At 49.4% G+C, this 17,037-nt stretch overlaps 1 protein-coding gene across 4 annotated transcripts in view; it reads right to left on the reverse strand.

Annotated features, from left to right (window-relative positions):
- Positions 1–17,037, reverse strand: part of HIVEP3 (HIVEP zinc finger 3) — a 453,641-nt gene that overhangs the window by 146,485 nt on the left and 290,119 nt on the right. For all 4 annotated transcript variants that reach the window (XM_013045173.2, XM_013045195.2, XM_004740641.3 and 1 more), the window contains one exon: positions 10,314–10,394. The gene's annotated coding sequence lies outside the window, so the exon portion shown is untranslated. The remainder of the gene's footprint in view (positions 1–10,313; positions 10,395–17,037) is intronic.

Here is a 17,037-nt window from a genome sequence, read left to right on the forward strand (position 1 = left end):
AAAGATGTCCCTGGCCCAGCCAATCCGAACCCCATCCTTTCCCTTGGAAATGCCAAGAGAAGCTGAATGGGACCTTTCTTAGTCTTTCCCACTGGGGTGGGGGGTTTTTCAGAAGCCACAGAAACAACACCGTGGCTAATGTGGGCCTTGCAGTCCTGGCAGCTCTGCCTCCTTATTCTGTGGTCACAGAGGCTCCTGGCCCGACAGCTCAGCCTTCCAGAACCCTCCAGAGCTTTAATGGCCTTCAACAACAACCATGTTACAAGCCAGCTTGCCTAGATCTTTGGGGGTCTCAGAATCTTAGGTATTTCCATCTGTTCATTTACCTGTCCATCCAACACACTTGTACTGATAGATCAAATGAGTGAGGAACATACTGGGTGCTGGGAATCCAAGGATCTCTGAGACAAGTTCATTAGAGGCTGGTCGATGGATGAGTGAGTAGGGGTCATAGCGATATAGTTCAAAAGTAGAATGGGCAAGCTGGAGAAGGAGCCCTCACTTCTTGCTGATGGCCTGAGAGAGAAGATGGCTTTTGAGCTGAGCCCTGGGGGATCGGCAGAAGGCCCACAAGTGTAAGAAGGCACGACAGGCTCAGGGATGGGGCCAGCTGGGTGTGGCTGCTGGTGGAATGCTCTAGTGGAAGGCGGGAGTGCCTGGAAGGAGCTGAGAAAGGAAGGGGAGCCAGACTGTGGAGTGCTGGCTAATGTTACCTTCTCTAAGCTCTCAGGCTACGCTGGGGAGGCCTCCTGCGGCATGAACCCACAATGCCTGGTGTGCCCCTCTCACTGCCTGCAATCTGGACTGGAAGTCCTTGTCAGACGCTCCTGGGCATCTGAATTCTAGGCAACCAGAATTCCAGTTGAAAATACGGCTTCTGGAGCCAGATAGCCTGCGTTCCAATCTAGATTCTGCCTCTTCTTAACCAGGATCTTAGACCAGTTACCTGATCTCTCTTTGCCTCCATTTTCACACCTGTAAAGTGAAGCTATTAATAGCCCCTATCCTTTTGGGTGAAAAGTACACAAGCTTATTTGTGTAAAGGGCTTAGATGTGTGTGTGCCCCATCATAAGCACTAGATAAAAGTCATAGCTGTTTTCATTATCCTAACAAGTTTGGCTTTTATCTTGACAATGGAATACCACTAATGACAAGTTTTTGTCCCCCTCCCAAAAAAAGAAAACTTACTGCTTTGATTGATACTCATGCTTGTCCAAGACAAGGAAAAAGGGAGAAAACGCTGACCCTCAGATAACAGTGACACTTCTAGGTACAGTCGAACCTCATTATTCAGAGAGCCTGTATTTGCAAATTCACCTACTTGCTAAAATTTCTTTGTCACCCCCCAAATCAATACTCATGGTATTTTACAGTCATTTGCAGACATGAGAAGAGCGGTGAAAAGTATGAGCTGCCCTACATGCGTCTTTCCAGCTGAGGCCAAGAAACGATGCTGCCTTCTCATTTCAGCCCTCATATGTCAACAAGCATCCCCTTAGTGCTTTTTAAAATTTTTTTGCACTTTTATGCTTTTCATTGGTGGTTTTGCTGTGATGTGCCTTACAGAGAAAGTACATGTGTTAGGTGAGCTGCCTTCAGGTAGGGGTGACTTTACTCTTGGCCGTGAGTCCAGTGTTAATGAATCAACGCTCTCTACATAAGGTGTTTTGGACAGAAACACGCGTAAAGTAACATTAGGCACTGATCAGTTGACAAGGATGTTGCGACCAGAGGCTCTCAGGAACCAAATGCTGTATTCCCCGTGGGGGCAACTCACTCATTCAGTGTTTGTGGGAACTTTGTAGAACATTAACTACCATGAATGACCCTTTTCTAGACACACAGGTGTATACTTTGATGTCTTTGGGAACATCCTTTCCATATGCTTTTGATACCATTTTTTAAAACGAACATCATGCATGAACATGTCAAAGGGACCCTTCCATGTCCCTAAATACAGGTCCCCAGATGGCCGCCTCTCTTTGAGCATTTCTTCAATTATTAACCGTCAGTTCCCACTGATGGCCAGTTTGGTGGTTTCCTATCATCACTATTATAAACAATACTGTGATGAACATCCTCATTGGCAATTATAAAATAGTGAACATTTGTTCAGTACTCACTAGGGACACAGCCCTCAATGAAGGGTTTTCTAAGTATTATCTTCAATGAGGTGCACAACAAGCCTATGATGGTGATGTTCTTAATATGCCCACTTTCCAGATGAGGGCTCTGAGGCTCAGAGGGTTTAAGTAACTTCTCCATGGTCACACAGCTAAAAGCCAGGTCTCTGGGACCTCTGATTCCTCACTCTTAACCAACATATTATGGCTGTCTTCTTCCATACACAGTTCCAGGCATCTTTGTTTGTTTGTTTGTTTGTTTCCTTAGCACTCCTGTTCAGAAGTGGACCACTGAGTGGAACGTATGTACATTTACAAATTAAATCCACCACCCACCCTAGAAAATGAGTATCAATTCCCAACATATGAAGAGTGCTCAAATATCCTTGGGGTCCCATTTCCCCATCTCTCAAAGTATTCTCATTTTTTGAAACAGGCCCCCAGAAGTACATCTTGATTCTTTAATGTGCCTCCTTTGACTCCTGGAGACCACACTTTTCTTATGACAACCACCCTTTTTGTCTTGTGCATATTGCCTGTTCATAAGCTGCCTGCCTGTTTCTCTATTGAATATCTGTCTTCACTTCATTTGTGAGCTCTTTCTCTACTGGTGCTAGTAACCTTCTATCTGTCATACAAATGTTGAGACACTTTCCTTCATTTGTCATCATGCTCTGACCTTGATTATTGTGGTTTTGGTCCACGGGGTCTTTACTTACTTTCTTCCATGACTTCTGGATTTGTTTTACACTGAAGGACACGTTCTCTGTCTCAATACGATAGAAACATTCCCTCATTGTTTTTCTTCTAATAGCTTAATGGCTTCTTGTTTTTCTTTCTTCTTTTTTTTTTAATCACCCAGAAATTTATTTTGGCACCAGGACTGAGGTATGGACCCAGTTTTGTTTTGTTTTGTTTTCCATCTGCAAATAGCTAGCCAGTTGTCTTGAGAGCATGTTAGGAATCTTCTGGCTTTTTGTCTCTGATTCTGAGTGCTGCACTCACTCACGGCTACTTCTGGGTGCTCTGTTCTGTCCATTGAACCTTATTCCTTTACCAACATGGACTTTTTTCTAAGCTATTCACCCATGTTTATTTTTGCAGAGGCACCTTCTAATAATTTTATGAAAGAAAATTGATGGGATTTTATTTAAATGATAGACCAATTCACAATACCTCCTTAAGTTTATTCTTGGGTATTTTATGCTTCTATTTCTTTGGAGACTGGGGTCTTCTACCTCTATGCTTCCTAACTGGAAGTTTTGGTGCCATCATCTTCATGGAAACATTTCCAACCAGCCCTACAGGAAACGACCACTCCCTCACCAACACTGTGCTTTTCCTGTGTCACTTTTCACCCCAGATTACAATGACTGTTGCATGCGCGGCCGTCTAAAGACAGAGTCCCCGTGCCGCCTACTAGTGCAACTCCTGCCACATCTGGCAGGTGGTCAAGGCCATGGAGAGATTTGTAGGATGAATGAATAAATGAATGGACAAATCAGTGACAGACATCTTTCTAGAAAGCTAAAAGGAAAATGAAAGGATTCTATCACAGACACTCGCTTTTCCACGGACTTCCATCAGAAAACAAGAGTAGTTTTTCTCTTCCTCTGTCTTGTCTTTGGCTAAACCTCCAAGACCACGTCAGAATCAAAGAAATGGTCATGGCTGGCCCGATGTGCCACCTCCACCTCTCTCAGAACCTCTCCCTGAGGCCACCACCCTCACCGAGCAGCCTGGGTGCTTTTCAGGGAGGCTCTCGAGCTCTTGACAGCCCTCCAGAAGGAGGAACGCAGGCCTTCATGCTGCGTCCGCTGCTATGCTTTACCTTCTGAAAAGCACTTTCCCGTAAGATACAACAGCCCTGAAAGGCTGCTAGCATGAGTCCCACTTTGCAAAGAAGACATTGACGTCCTGCAAGAAGGGGCCCGCAGCCCCTGAGTGCAGGACTGGCTGGAGCCGAGGCCGTGGGACTTTCAAGGCCCTGCTTCTCCCATAACAACATCTAGAACACCCCAATCTGGGAGGCTGAGGGGCCATGGCCCAGAGAGGAGTCCCATCTGGAGTCAGAGAACAAGGGTCCTGCCCTGACGAAATCAGCACAGTCCCTAGAGTATTTCTCTTCCCCCAGAGCAGTGCGTGATGCCCATGGATTGTTCCTGAAGAGCATCAGACTTGGTCAAAGAGCCACTGTCCATGCTGGGGAACCTACGACACAGGCTGTATTGTCACCAGGGGATGGGGGAGTGGAGGAGTGGGGGAGGGGGAAGGTTTGCCACGGGGCAGGGGTTGGGCTCCAGCACGCATCTGGGGACGCCCTTCCGTTTTCGTCTACCCGGCCTGCACAGGGTCGGGGGTTCTCCACTTGGCCCTGCAGGCCCCTCCTGGGAGCCCAGCCAAGCAGCCACTTCCTTACTGGGCTGGCAGCTGCTGGGCAGGCCTCAGTTCATTTCTAAGCCTGTACTAAAGATCCGGTTTCTCATGAAAGACTGTGGGTTGGGGGCCAAGACATTTACTGGGCTTGACACTTGGGCCCACGGCAGACTCCAGGGACATTCAGATGAGCAGCTCGTGGGTCTCCCGCTCGGGGAGCTCCATTCTGGTCAGGAGGCAGATCATAAGGGAAATTTCCCAACTCGATCTAGGTGCCACACGCGAGGGATCTAAGTGCTGCAGGAGCCCAGACTTGAGGGGTCCAGAAGGGAGCACGTGGGGGAGGCTGAAGGGCAGGCCAAGGCACGTGGGCTTCTTGTTGTGGCCAAAGGGGGACTTCTTGCATTTTGAAGCAAGAGTCTTCCATGATAGGATCCGTGCTGTAGAAACAGACCAGGAAGGTATATGGACTTTTAATAAACAGGTATGACTTTTAAGGTGAAAAGGAAAGGACCTCATCTGGGAAAAACAAGACCAAATATAGGCACAGAGAGAGAGAGAGTGCGGAACGTTTCTCTTAGGCGGTGCCGATAGAAGGGAAGAGTCCTGGGCTTGGAACGGGAGGGACCCACGCTCATGCTCAAGTCTCTGCCACAGACTTGCGGGGTGACTTTGAGCAAATTACTTCCTGGTCTCCACCTCAGGTCCCTTGCCTGTCACAGGGGAGTACTGTCACTCAAGACATACATCATTGGGATAAAATGGAATGTCAGAGGACACTGTACATCTGTATGTACTGGACAAAGGTAAAGCATCAAGACGAGGCTCCAGAAGGCTCTATGTACACACCCTGGGACGTTTCAGACACCCTGCGGCCCTGCTGCAAACACACCACCCAGCAATTTCTCAGGAAGTCTCTCAGCTGTTCCAGCTCAAATCAAAGCCCGTCCTGTAAAAACACGGCCCTGTCCACAGAAGCAATCCCCCGTGTGTTTGGTGGGCCACCTGCCCGCCAGGTCCAGCCTGCTGGGCCATGAACGTCAACAACGGCCCCTTCCTGGTGGGAGAAGGAACAGGGAGCCGGCTTGTTCTCCCTGAGCAGAGGACTGGCCGGTGATGGGGAATGTTTTAAGGTGGGACACTCTTCTTGCACTGTCGGCAGCTGTCTACATAAGGCGTCCATTATGTGAGGGCCTCAAGGCCAGCAGGCCTAAGAGGCTAAGCTAAAATTAGTGCAGAATGTGCCCCCGCCAGAGACACAGAACATCCGAGGGTCAGATGCCTCCAGCCAACCACCCAGGGCCAAGTGGGGGGTGCCGGGGCCAGCAGGGACAGCTGTGGCAGCTGTCCCCTTCCTCTCCTTTCCTCTCGGCCCTGGGGCGGCGGCCTGCTCCAGCAGCTCAGCTCAGATTAAAAAAGAGAATGCGGAGTAGAATCCCAAAGAGATTTTTAAGGAATCTGTGCAAAGAAAAAATTGGGGGGGAGGGGAGGAATTCGCTAGATCCCTAAGGGGCTGTATGTCAGCCTCCAATGTGAAATAGTGGGAGAGCTTTTTTTTCTCTTCGTGGGCCTTCCAAAATGTTCTCAATAAATGATGTATTACTTCTGTAACCAGAAGAAAACACAAGAAAAGACTGCTTTAAGTTGTATATTTAGGCTAACGATCACTTAATACACATTTTAAATTTATAAAAATAATGACATCCCATACCCCGAAGGCATATAGTGTGTTTGTGTGTGTAAATATGTTTATGTATCTAGTCTGCTGATGTTGGCAATTTTGAATCTCAGGATGTCAAAGCTAGCTGGTGTCCAGACTGATGTCTTCCAACCTTCATTTCATGGAAGACACCAAGGCCCCAGAAGCAAAGCAGGAAGCCGAGAAACCCCAGTTCCCTGAGTCCAGTCCTACACAGGAGTCTCCCCCACACCTTACCCCCTTTAATCTTGCAACTGCTGTCCTTCCCACTTTATGGAGCTGGAAATTAAAGTACAGAGAAGCTAATTCATCACACAAAGGTGCCCAGCTAGGAAGCCACAGAGCCAGGTCTCAAGCCTGGCTTTCCATTCATAGCCCACAGAGCTCGAAGAAAGTCTTTGAAAATCACCTGCTCCTTGAAGTCTCAGTCAGAAAGCAAATTCTTACAAGAACAAATTTTGAACTGCCTTTCCTGGGCCCCTCTTGGGCGGTGCATGCCTTCCGTGCCTCTGGAGGGAGATGGGGGGCTTGGGGTCTTGTTGTCAGATCAGTCCCCGGAGGCTTGGCGGCAACGGGTGACAGAGAGTGTACAGGGACATGAATAGCATTGTGCCTGCCCTTTCCCCACGTTGGATGGGGTGGATGGGGAGGGCTGCAGGGGAAGGTGCCAGGTCTTCAGGGCAGGGAGGGTTGGCAGGGAGGCTGGCACTTAAACTCTCTTCTGTCTGTGCTCCTGTGCTCCGGACCTGGCAGTTCCTGGAGGCAACCCCAGCTGGAGCCCAAGCCTTTGCTCGAGCTGCAGCCTTTGTCTGCACAGCCTGTCCCCATCCTCATTTTCAGCCCCACCTCTTCCAGGGCCCTTTGATCCATGCATCTGTGTGTTCTCACTAGCAAACACGTTTTTATGGCGTACCTACTATGTGTTAGAGCAAAGCTTAATTTAGTCCCAACTCTGCCAAGTGCCTGGAGTTCTCAGAGAGGGCTTAGTGGTCAGGGTGTCCTGAGCCATTCAAGCACGGACTCTGAGGCCAGACCGCCTGGGTTGGGCCTGGCGAGGCTACTTTCCAGCTGTGCGTGCTTGGGACAATGACTCAGTCTCTCTGTGCATCAGTTATCCTCACTTGCACAAGAGGATGGTCTTGCGGGCTTGTGCAAGTCAAGTGCAAACCCTTCCAAAGCTCTTAGAACAGTGCCCGGCAGGTAGTAAGTGCTAAGTAATCATTAGTTATAAGAACAATTTTTATTACTACCATCTAGCTGAGATTCCCTCCTGAGGATGTCACCGGCTCCTGCCCTCAGCTCCCCCTCCTCTAGTAGCACAGCTCTTTGAATGTCCCCCATGGGAGCATCACTAGTTATGCCGAGTGGGTGTGGGGCAGCCTATCTACCCCCCTCTCTCTTCACTTGGGGCAGGGACCCAGTGTCCCTCATCTCTATCCCTGCTCCCAGCATGGACACAGCAGTGTCCCCAGGACCATTCCAGAGCTGTGGGCTACGTACGCCCTCAACACCAACCAAGGAGAGCCCTGAAGCTCCTTGCCGCCCGACACTAGAGGTTGCCTCTCTGGCCTTCACATGGAGCTCACTGATGCTCTTCTTCTTAAATTGTGAAGACTGGCCCAGAAGGCGACCCTCCTGAGCTGACCAGTGGGCAGGGTGCTTGGCTTCCCCGAACGCTTCCTCACAACGGGGACCTCTACAGGGCCGGTCATCATAAACACCAACATGGATGCCCCACCACACTAAGATGTCTCCTAAGGGCTCTGCATGGCACATGCTGGACCCTTGGCCTGGAAGCCCTCCCTCCTTCCCTCCTGAGCCAACAGACTCCTCGTGGTCCCTCCACGGCGGGCTCACACACCCCCCCTCCACACGCTTTTCTTTTCTTACAATGCATTGCAATTTACTTGTTTACATGTCCCTTCTCCAGAATCCTTGTTTGGATTCCTGGTGTCCACTAGTGCCTGGAATGGAAGAGGCATCAGGAAAGTTCTGCTGTGTGAACTTTTTAAAGGAGCATCATAGCCACTGGCCTGCCTGCCTGTTAAGGCTGAGGTGCTCACTGCTCAGGCCACCTTTTGAGGCCAAAACTCCCAGGCCTTTCTCTGTTCCCCTGCCTGTCTGTCGACCTGCCCCATCACAGGGATGGGAGCTGGTGGAGAAGCATGGGCTGTAACTGCCGCCTGTCCTGTGGACAGGAAGCCAGACTTCCCCCTGCTTGGGCAGTAGGTTCTGGAACCACCTGAGGAGGTAGGTGTTTTTAAAGACGGAGACCTGAGGCTCTGACTGGTCACCCCGCTCCCCAAGGGAGTGACAAGGCAGGGCTGGAATCCAGCACCGCTGGGCCCCAGAGCCCACTCTTCCTACTCTCCCTTGAGATGATGGATGTGAGAACATTTTTGAGCTCTGCCAAGAGAGGAAACTGTAAAAGGATGAAATTGTGCAGCATTACCTACTTCATAGGAAATGATTCTAGGACAAGGGCCACCTTGTTATTCGTGGACAGGAGAGGGCTGAAAAGGGCCTTACTGACAGCATTGAGTCCTTAAAGGGGTGCATGTCGTGGGGGATGGCCTGGTCTTCAGGGATGGGGGGACAGGGTGAGCCAGGGGGACAAGGGGGTTCTGATGGCAAGTCCCACAGTCCTCTCCTGGAGAGGCCTCCACCACAGGACAGGCGGCCCAGAGTGCCTGTGGATGCTCTGCATGGGGAGACCTGAAGGACCCCAGAGGGACCACAGATGCTTCCACAAGGGGTATCCTGCCCTGGGCCCTATTGTTCAGGTTTAGCGAGTTCTGACGGAGCACTTCTTAGCTCGCAGCCTCTCCCTGGAGCCCAGAGGCCTCTCCTGGCCCCACGGAGCTGACTACTGCCCTTCCTTGATCACACAGGGCCCAGCCTGAGCCCCTCGACATAGCATCTGAGAGCCTGCCCACTTCTCCTGGTCTCACTTCTATCCCTTCCTGCCCCCACCTCAGCCACTGCTCCTTTGCGCTTGCTGTCTCCTCAGCCTAGAATGCTTTTCTTCATTTTTTTTTTTTTTTTTTTTTTTTTTTTTTAGCCTGGTGAATTTCTATTCATCCTTCAAAGCCCGGGTCAAGTCAAGTTAGGTCACCTGGTGTTCTGTAAACCACCCCTACCACCAAACCTAGACAGAATGGAACCCTCCTGCTTTCCCAGTTTCCCATACTGTAGCGCTTTGCACGGCCTCTCCTCCTTTGGATGGGACACCTTCTGAGGCTGGCGACAGGACTTACTCATCTCTGGCTCTCAGTACCCCACCAGCCCCATTTCCCAGGCAGCTGTCCCAGCCTGCCCTGCAGCTCTGCCCAAGAGCTTGGGCCCTGTACTCACTCCATTCTGATGAGTGCCTCCCACCTTGTGTTGCCCCTCGTCCAGCTTGATCTTCACACCCACATCCTGCTGCGGGCCTGTCCATGCTCTCAGCACGTAGATAGCCTCTGCCCTGCCCATCTGGGCCCTGCACCTTCTAGTGACCGTGGTGTTCTACCCAGCCATGAGAGGGCAGGCAGGGGGTTAGTGATCATCCAGGTCTGAGTTTGAGGGACGCAGGTCCTGCCCCCAAACACATCCATGCACATGCACAGTACCCACACAGCCTGGCCCAGGCTCTCTGTGGCTGTGAGGTCTGGAGAGCAAATGGACAGGAAGAGGCAGGGAGCTGCCATAGATCTTTGCCCTTCTCCACCATTCCATGGCCTTGGCTGGAGCCTGGAATGGCCCGCTCATGGGCTGCCCAGTTCACCGTGTCTCATTCTCTCATTTTCAGACATGGAAACAGAGACCAAGAAAGGGAGGTTCTTGCTATCTGAGCAGTAAAGGCAGACCAGGGGTCAGAACCAGTTCCCTGGCTTTCATCCCAGGATACGTTTCCACCGCCATATGCCGCCATTTGCAGAAATGCCAGCTGCAGGACTCTGGACATTTGGTAGCTTTTTCCTTAAGTCTCCTCAGAGAGGGGGCTCCATTCTTCTGCCAAGGCTGAAGTTATTCCCACCTACTGCCTAGCTGCAAGCACAGCCCAGTGGCCTTTGGGCTGCCCTGAAATTGCTCTGTGTCCTGGGGTGCATGGGGAGAGATAGAGGGAGCTTACCTGCCAAAAGCCAGCCGTGGTCTCATGGTTGGGATGTGTCAGAGATTTCTAAGAGCTTGGAGGACGGTGTTGGAGGGAGGCCTGTGGGAAGTAGAAAAAGTGAGAATATTATTCCAGCACCATCTGTCAGCTTACACTTGAGTTGGAAAAATGCATCCAAAAACGGTGAGCACAGCCCTGCTGAGAATGGCCTCATAGCCAAGCTCCAGTCACCCCCACTCCTCCAGCATGGTCATCCCCAGGGCAAGATCACAACCCCCTCCCCAGGGAAACAACCCCAGCCTTGTAACACCACTCACAGAGCCGTAAGTCCAGCCACCAGCCCTGCATCCTGGTTCTGCTCTCAGGCTGAGAAACTCTCCCTTTTAAGCACTCCTCAAGGAAAACAACCCCTCATGGGCTCCCTGAGCACCGTTCGTCATAACTCACTCATTCTTGCTTTTATTATTCATTCATTCATGTGAGCGTTTGAGAGCCATTTGAGAAAGCTAATAGTGCTGCTTTCAGCTCTTACAGAGAGAGAGAGAGCCACTGAAAGTGACAGCTCAGGTCTTACACACGCAGGCTCCCAATCCCCACCCCAGTGGCTTCCCTCCATCCTCTGAGCGATCTCTGTGCCAGACGCCCCGCAAAGCATTTTCCGTGTGCCATGCGGGATGACATGATGCTTCCCACCATTTTCAGCACCAAGACTCTTTTTTCTATGCACACATTTTTCAAAACTCCTCCTAACTATGCACTTAGCATCTTTTCACTGGGCAAATGAAGAATAGCACAAAAGCGACATTGAACGTCATGCTTTACAATTAACTCATATTTCAGTAATCACAGCACTACCACGTATATTTAAATAGTGGTTACACATACTCATTTGAGACATGATATTTATGCCTCTGGACTAAAGATGTTGGCCCCTTCGGAATCCATTCAGTCAATATTCGTTTAATAGATATTTACAGAGCATCTCTGAGATGACTGGGCCCATGGCCCACGAGTTAGGGACCCTGGTACACAGGGGAGCATGGTGGCTCTGCAGTGAGGCGTGCCTAAGCTCCAGGACAGTTCAGAGTGGATATCTGCCCTTGGGCAGCCCACTGAGCCTTTCTCCAGCTCGGGGTCCTCGTGAGAAAAACAGAGATGATGGTCCTGATGTTGGGAAGTTGTTATGAAGATAAAATGAAATAGTAGAAAGTAATCAGGTCAAGGCCTGGCACAAAGCAGAAGTTCAACAACTGGGTACCAGAGGACTATCATCATCATCACCATCATTCTCGTCCCCATGATTCCCATCACGACCACCACCACCATCATCATAAATATCACCACCACTAACATCAACAGCAGCAGGGGCACCATCACCATCACCACCACGGCCACCATTATCATAAATACCATCATTACCATCAACAGCACCATCACCAACAACACCACCATCATCATAACTATCATCACCATTACCATCAACAGCACCGGCACCATCACCGTCACCTTCATCATCATCATAAATGTCATTGTTACCATCCAAAGCAGCAGCACCATCGTCATTATCACCATCACCACCAACACCATCACCCTTCTTCCTTCTCTTTCGGAGCCCTAAGGGACTTGTCCTTTCCCCTTTAATAGGTTACACAGTAGTTTCTATCTTATAATAGAATTACTATTATTCCCATCTTTCTCAGGTTCATGTCCAGCTCTATAACTTCAGATTTGTGTGAACTTGAGTAAGTTACTGACTCATTTTCTTTACCTGTAAAATGGGGCAGTAGTTTTAGTAAATTCATGAAACTGTTGTCATGATTAAATGAAATAACATATATAAATACTCAACACAATATCTAGTAAGTGATAAATGCTTGATAATTGCTGGTCATCATTGTTTGTGGCAGTGATTAGTAGTGGCAGTTAATCGTATTATCATTTCTCTTCCTAGCCTGTGAGTGCCTGAGGACAGAGACCCTTCCAGATTCATTTTGGTCTCTCCAGAGACTCTAGTACAGGGCTTATCTCCCAACAGCTATTAAAAAATGTTTGCTAAAACAGTCTCAGAGGCTCACCAAAAAATCAGATGCAAAAGAACTCAAGGGACAGGAACCTGGGACATAGCCAAGGAGAGAGGCCCGATGGGATCCTGAAAATTTTCAAAATATCTCCTGAAGAGAGCCAATGGTTACCCAAGCCAATCTGGAGGCCTGCTAGAAACATTCATTCATCTATCCATCCATCCATTTGTTCATTCATTCATTCATCAAACTGACCAAATTTTCATTCTGGTCCAATAACAAATTCTTGCCCAGTGCTTCCCCCCCCCCTTTTTTTTTTCTGTTGTGAAATCTTGTTTCCATTTGCCATGTCATCTAGACTTCACAAAAGTGCTTGGGGGCAGGTAGAATAGGTACTAACAATAAAGAAATGGAAGCTCAGAGAGGTGATAAGACTTGCCAAAGGGCACATAGCAGTCCAGGCCATGGTGGGGAGTGGGACAAGGCCCCTTTCATGACCTTGACTTCTCTCCACTGGCCCTTGGATGTCAAACACTTCACACATCCAGGATCATTTTTTCTTCACTGCCAGTTCACTTCTCAACAAACAAAACTGAATGAAATTATTTTAGTGCTACTTGAACACTCCAGTTAGAAAAGAACGCCTCTGATTTTTTTCAAGGCAGGAAGTATGAGAGTCACAACAATATGGGAGCAGTTACATGTTTTGATGCTGACCCCAGACTGCCTTGGTTCAAATCTTGGCTCTGACATTCATTAGCTGTGGGATCTTGGACAAATTACTTAACCTCTCTGTGCTTCAATTTCTTCATCTACGAAGAAAGGATAAGAGCTATCTATGGGGTTGTTGTGAGTATTAAATGAGCTAATCCAGGTACAGTGTGTAGAGTGTATTTGTACACAGTAAGGGTTAGTTCTAATTATTATGTACAATGCATCTCTGTACCTAGAACAAGGCCTGGCACATGGAAGATCAAAAAAAAAAATTTATTGGATCACTGAATGGACGAAATACTCCCTAGAAAGAGGTCAAGTGTGGATAAGCATGTCCAAAAAGGAGCTGGGGCTCTGGTCCCAAGGAATCTAGGGTCCCCCAGTTCCTGGGTCACAGCCAAATCCAAAAGGAAAGAGATCAGTTATTCTAAGACTCAAAGGCCCTTCTACTTTTCCAAGAGGTTTTATGCCCTGTGAAAGGCAGTAAATATGAGTGGTGATTAAGAACATGGGCCCTCGGGTCAGACGATTCAAGTCCCCACTTGTCACTCTGTCACTCACCGGTTACGAGCCTATGCCCCAGTTTCCTTATCCATGAAATGGGCATACTCACACCTATCCTCAAGGGATGCTGGGTGGATGAAATGTCATCTGGAGGAGGTAAAGCCTCCTGTACCTGGCTCCAGTCCCTAGTGACAGCGATAATGAGCCTGACAAGGTCGACCAGAGCTGACTGTGACAAAGCTCATCTTCTGGACCGACCCATGCCAGGTGTTGCTTCCAGAACACTCTCCCTCATGTGGGCTTTGGATGCCTCTTCCAGGGGCAGGGCTTGTCAGAGCAGCCTGGGCTCCACTCTCGAGGCCAAAAAGCTGCTGTGAAAAGGCGCATTCTCTACTTGGCCCCAGAGCAGATGGGCCCCATGGAGGCGAGACAGGTGCTTGGGAAGCAGCCCCCTGGGGAGGGTGGTGTCCAGAGGATCCCCTCCCCCTCCCCAGAGAGTCCCTCCTAAGCAGTAGTGCCAGCAACTCGCAGCAGGCGTACAGTTGCCTCCAAGGCAGTCCCCGTTCCCATGGGGGCTGCACACCCCGGTGCTCGGTTTCCACAGCCAAGACCTGAGGCTGGCAGTATGTCCTGCTTCTGGAAAGGAATAAACATTCACTGAGTCAGAGACTTTCCGTTCCTCGTCTCGTTCACACTCCCAGCAGCCTGTGGGAGGGTGCCCTGGTCTCTCTGTGCAGCCACTGTGTGACCCTGAGCAGACGAGCCACCCCACAGCTCAGTTTCCTCATCGGTGCACACGACGTCAATATCCTCATTCATGAAACCCATCCTGCAGCCAAGCAAGCAGAGGCCCTGGGAGGGAGGTGCATTGCCCAGGACCGCGCAACTAACAAGGAACAAAGCTGGGGCTGTTTGGCTGAGAACCCTAACATTCAAGTCAATTCCACTTAACCGAGACACATGCAGTCCTTCCCCTGTGCCAGGTCCTGTGTGAGGTTCTGCTATTAAGGATCAGGTGGAGTCTGCAGGAGCCTCCTGGGCACTTGGCTGTCTGGTTCCCTTTACAGAGGACAACATGAGCCAATCAGAGGCACAGAACCTGCCCACACTCACAGACATGGAACCTGATGGGATCCCGATTCGTCGGACCCGCAAAGCCACTCTCTTCCCTTCCTACCGTGTTGCTCCTCTCTCTCCCAACTCCCACCTGGCTCACAGGCTCTGGAAGTCCCTCACCTGGGACAGAAGGGCAGCTGTCAGCCCCAGCAGCCAGTGCCCCCCACCCTGGACCTTCAGGACTCTGGGGCTCCCTGGGTGCCCCTCTGGTTGCTTATATCCTGCCCACTTCCAAAAACAGAACATGAGGAAGATTCAAGAATCAAAGCATCAACTAAGGCTCAAACATCAGACAAAAGCAGAGTCCGTTTGTGAAGGGACAGGGCAGGGTGGAAGGTAGTGTCTCGAGGGACAATGCCTGGTACACACGGGCTTTAGGAAAATGGGTGCTTTCACATCACTGCTGGTAGTGGAAGTTGGCAGAGTGTTCTGGAAAGCAATTTCACAGCTTTCGCCAAGAGCTCTGCCTCACAGGCATCCATACTTTGGGGCAGAGTCATCCCCGTCTTCAGGAATATAGTCTAAGGAAAAAAATTCTATGCGAACTCCACGTAGCCTCATTTATGATACTGGAAGCAAATCTAAGCGCTAACATGTGAAAATGGCTAACAGGTCTATGAAAACAAGAGTACATCTATATCACGGGGTTGCACAGTATAGCCCGCAGGCAAATCCACTGACAGACTGTTTTATAAATAAAGTTTTGTTGGAACACGACCACACCCACTCATGTACATGACATCTATGGCTGCCTTTGTGCTATAGCAGCAGAATGCAACAGTGGGGACAAAAATAGTATGGCTCAAAGCCCTAAAATATCCACTCTCTGGCCCCTTACAGACAAGTTGGCTGACCTCTGATCCCCTTGGTGGAATATTACGCATCCTTTAAGAAGGTGATGTGAGGCGGAGAAAAGCAAGCTACACAGCTTCATAGACTGGATGATTCCATTTATGTAAAAAGAAAAAAACCTTGCAAACAAAATCACATGAAACTGTACATAAACAGAACAGAAAGCATTAAAAAAATGAAAAGAAATAGATGAAAATATTAACTTTTTTTTAAAGTAGAAACATGAGTACATTTTTTTTTAAGATTTTATTTATTTATTTGACAGACAGAGATCACAAGGAGGCAGAGAGGCAGGCAAAGAGAGAGGAGGAAGCAGGCTCTCCGCGGAGCAGAGAGCCTGATGCGGGGCTCGATCCCAGGACACTGGGATCATGACCTGAGCTGAAGGCAGAGGCTTTAACCCACTGAGCCACGCAGGCGCCCCACATGAGTACTTTTTTTTGCATTCTTATACTTGTTTTTATTTTCTGATTCTTAAGAAATGTGCAAATATTGTATAATGAAACAATACACATGTTTTAAAAAGAGAGCTGCCCGGTTGTCTATCTTAGCTCTGGGCATCCTAGTAGCCAAGCAAAGAGTAAAATAAGGGGGATACTATTGTCGGTCGTAGGACGGTGCCAGGGAACAAGGAAGGTCAGGCTCTCTTGGACTAGATATCTGAGAGGGCTTGGTGACCAGGATTCAAGAGAACCAAGCAAAACCAGGGACAACTTTCTCTGTTTTTTAATAAATATGCTTAACTATTTCCTGCCTCCATGGCTATTCCTGGTTCTTGGCCCCCCAAATGATGCCCAAGAGAGAAGACTAAGCTATGGTTCTATAGAGGCAACTGTCCTGGGGGCCATAGTGATAGGATTTTTCATCCATCCTTTCATCAGGAGTTTTCCAGAAGTGAAAACTTCTGGAAGAAAAGCATCCACGCCTCCAATGGACCCATGCATTCTTGGCAGAGAGTCTTAAAGAATAAAACTTACATTGAGGACCAGGATGAGAAACAGAGAAAGATGGGGTGCTCTGGGAGTTGCTGTCCCTGATTGGGATTCTGCTGACCCTCTGGGGCTTTTTGGAGCCCAGCTGGCAAACTGTTCCTTCGGGCCCACCCACCCCCCACCCCCCGGGGACCGGTACAGTCCCTGGTCTTTTGCCAGGTTGAGGGCACTGACAAGGGCTGCAGAAAGGATGCTGTACTCCTACAGAAGACAGAGCCGTGTCCTCTAGAGAAAACTATGAGGGCAAAAATAAGGTTTCATCGTGAGGGCTAAAAAGTGGAACTCATGATTGTGCTTCCGTGATCTTCCACGGCCCTGGGTGAGGTAAGGAAAGGTTTGACCTCTCCAATAGCAGTTCCAGCGTAGTCCAAAGCCTCTGACAGGTGGTAGGCTGAAGCCCAAGGTGAAGAGGGTCTCTGGCAGGGACAAATGTGTAAACTAAAGTCCCATTGCATTCCTAGTCCAAGCAGGAAGAAAAGAGGCCTGCTAGCCATGGGGTGTGGAGCAGTACAAGGAAGTGACTGAAACAAGGGTTCTGGATCA

The sequence above is a fragment of the Mustela putorius genome, unplaced genomic scaffold (genome assembly GCF_011764305.1).
Source record: "Mustela putorius furo isolate JIRA1106 unplaced genomic scaffold, ASM1176430v1.1 tig00003853_pilon_pilon_pilon, whole genome shotgun sequence".
Lineage (NCBI taxonomy): Eukaryota > Metazoa > Chordata > Mammalia > Carnivora > Mustelidae > Mustela > Mustela putorius.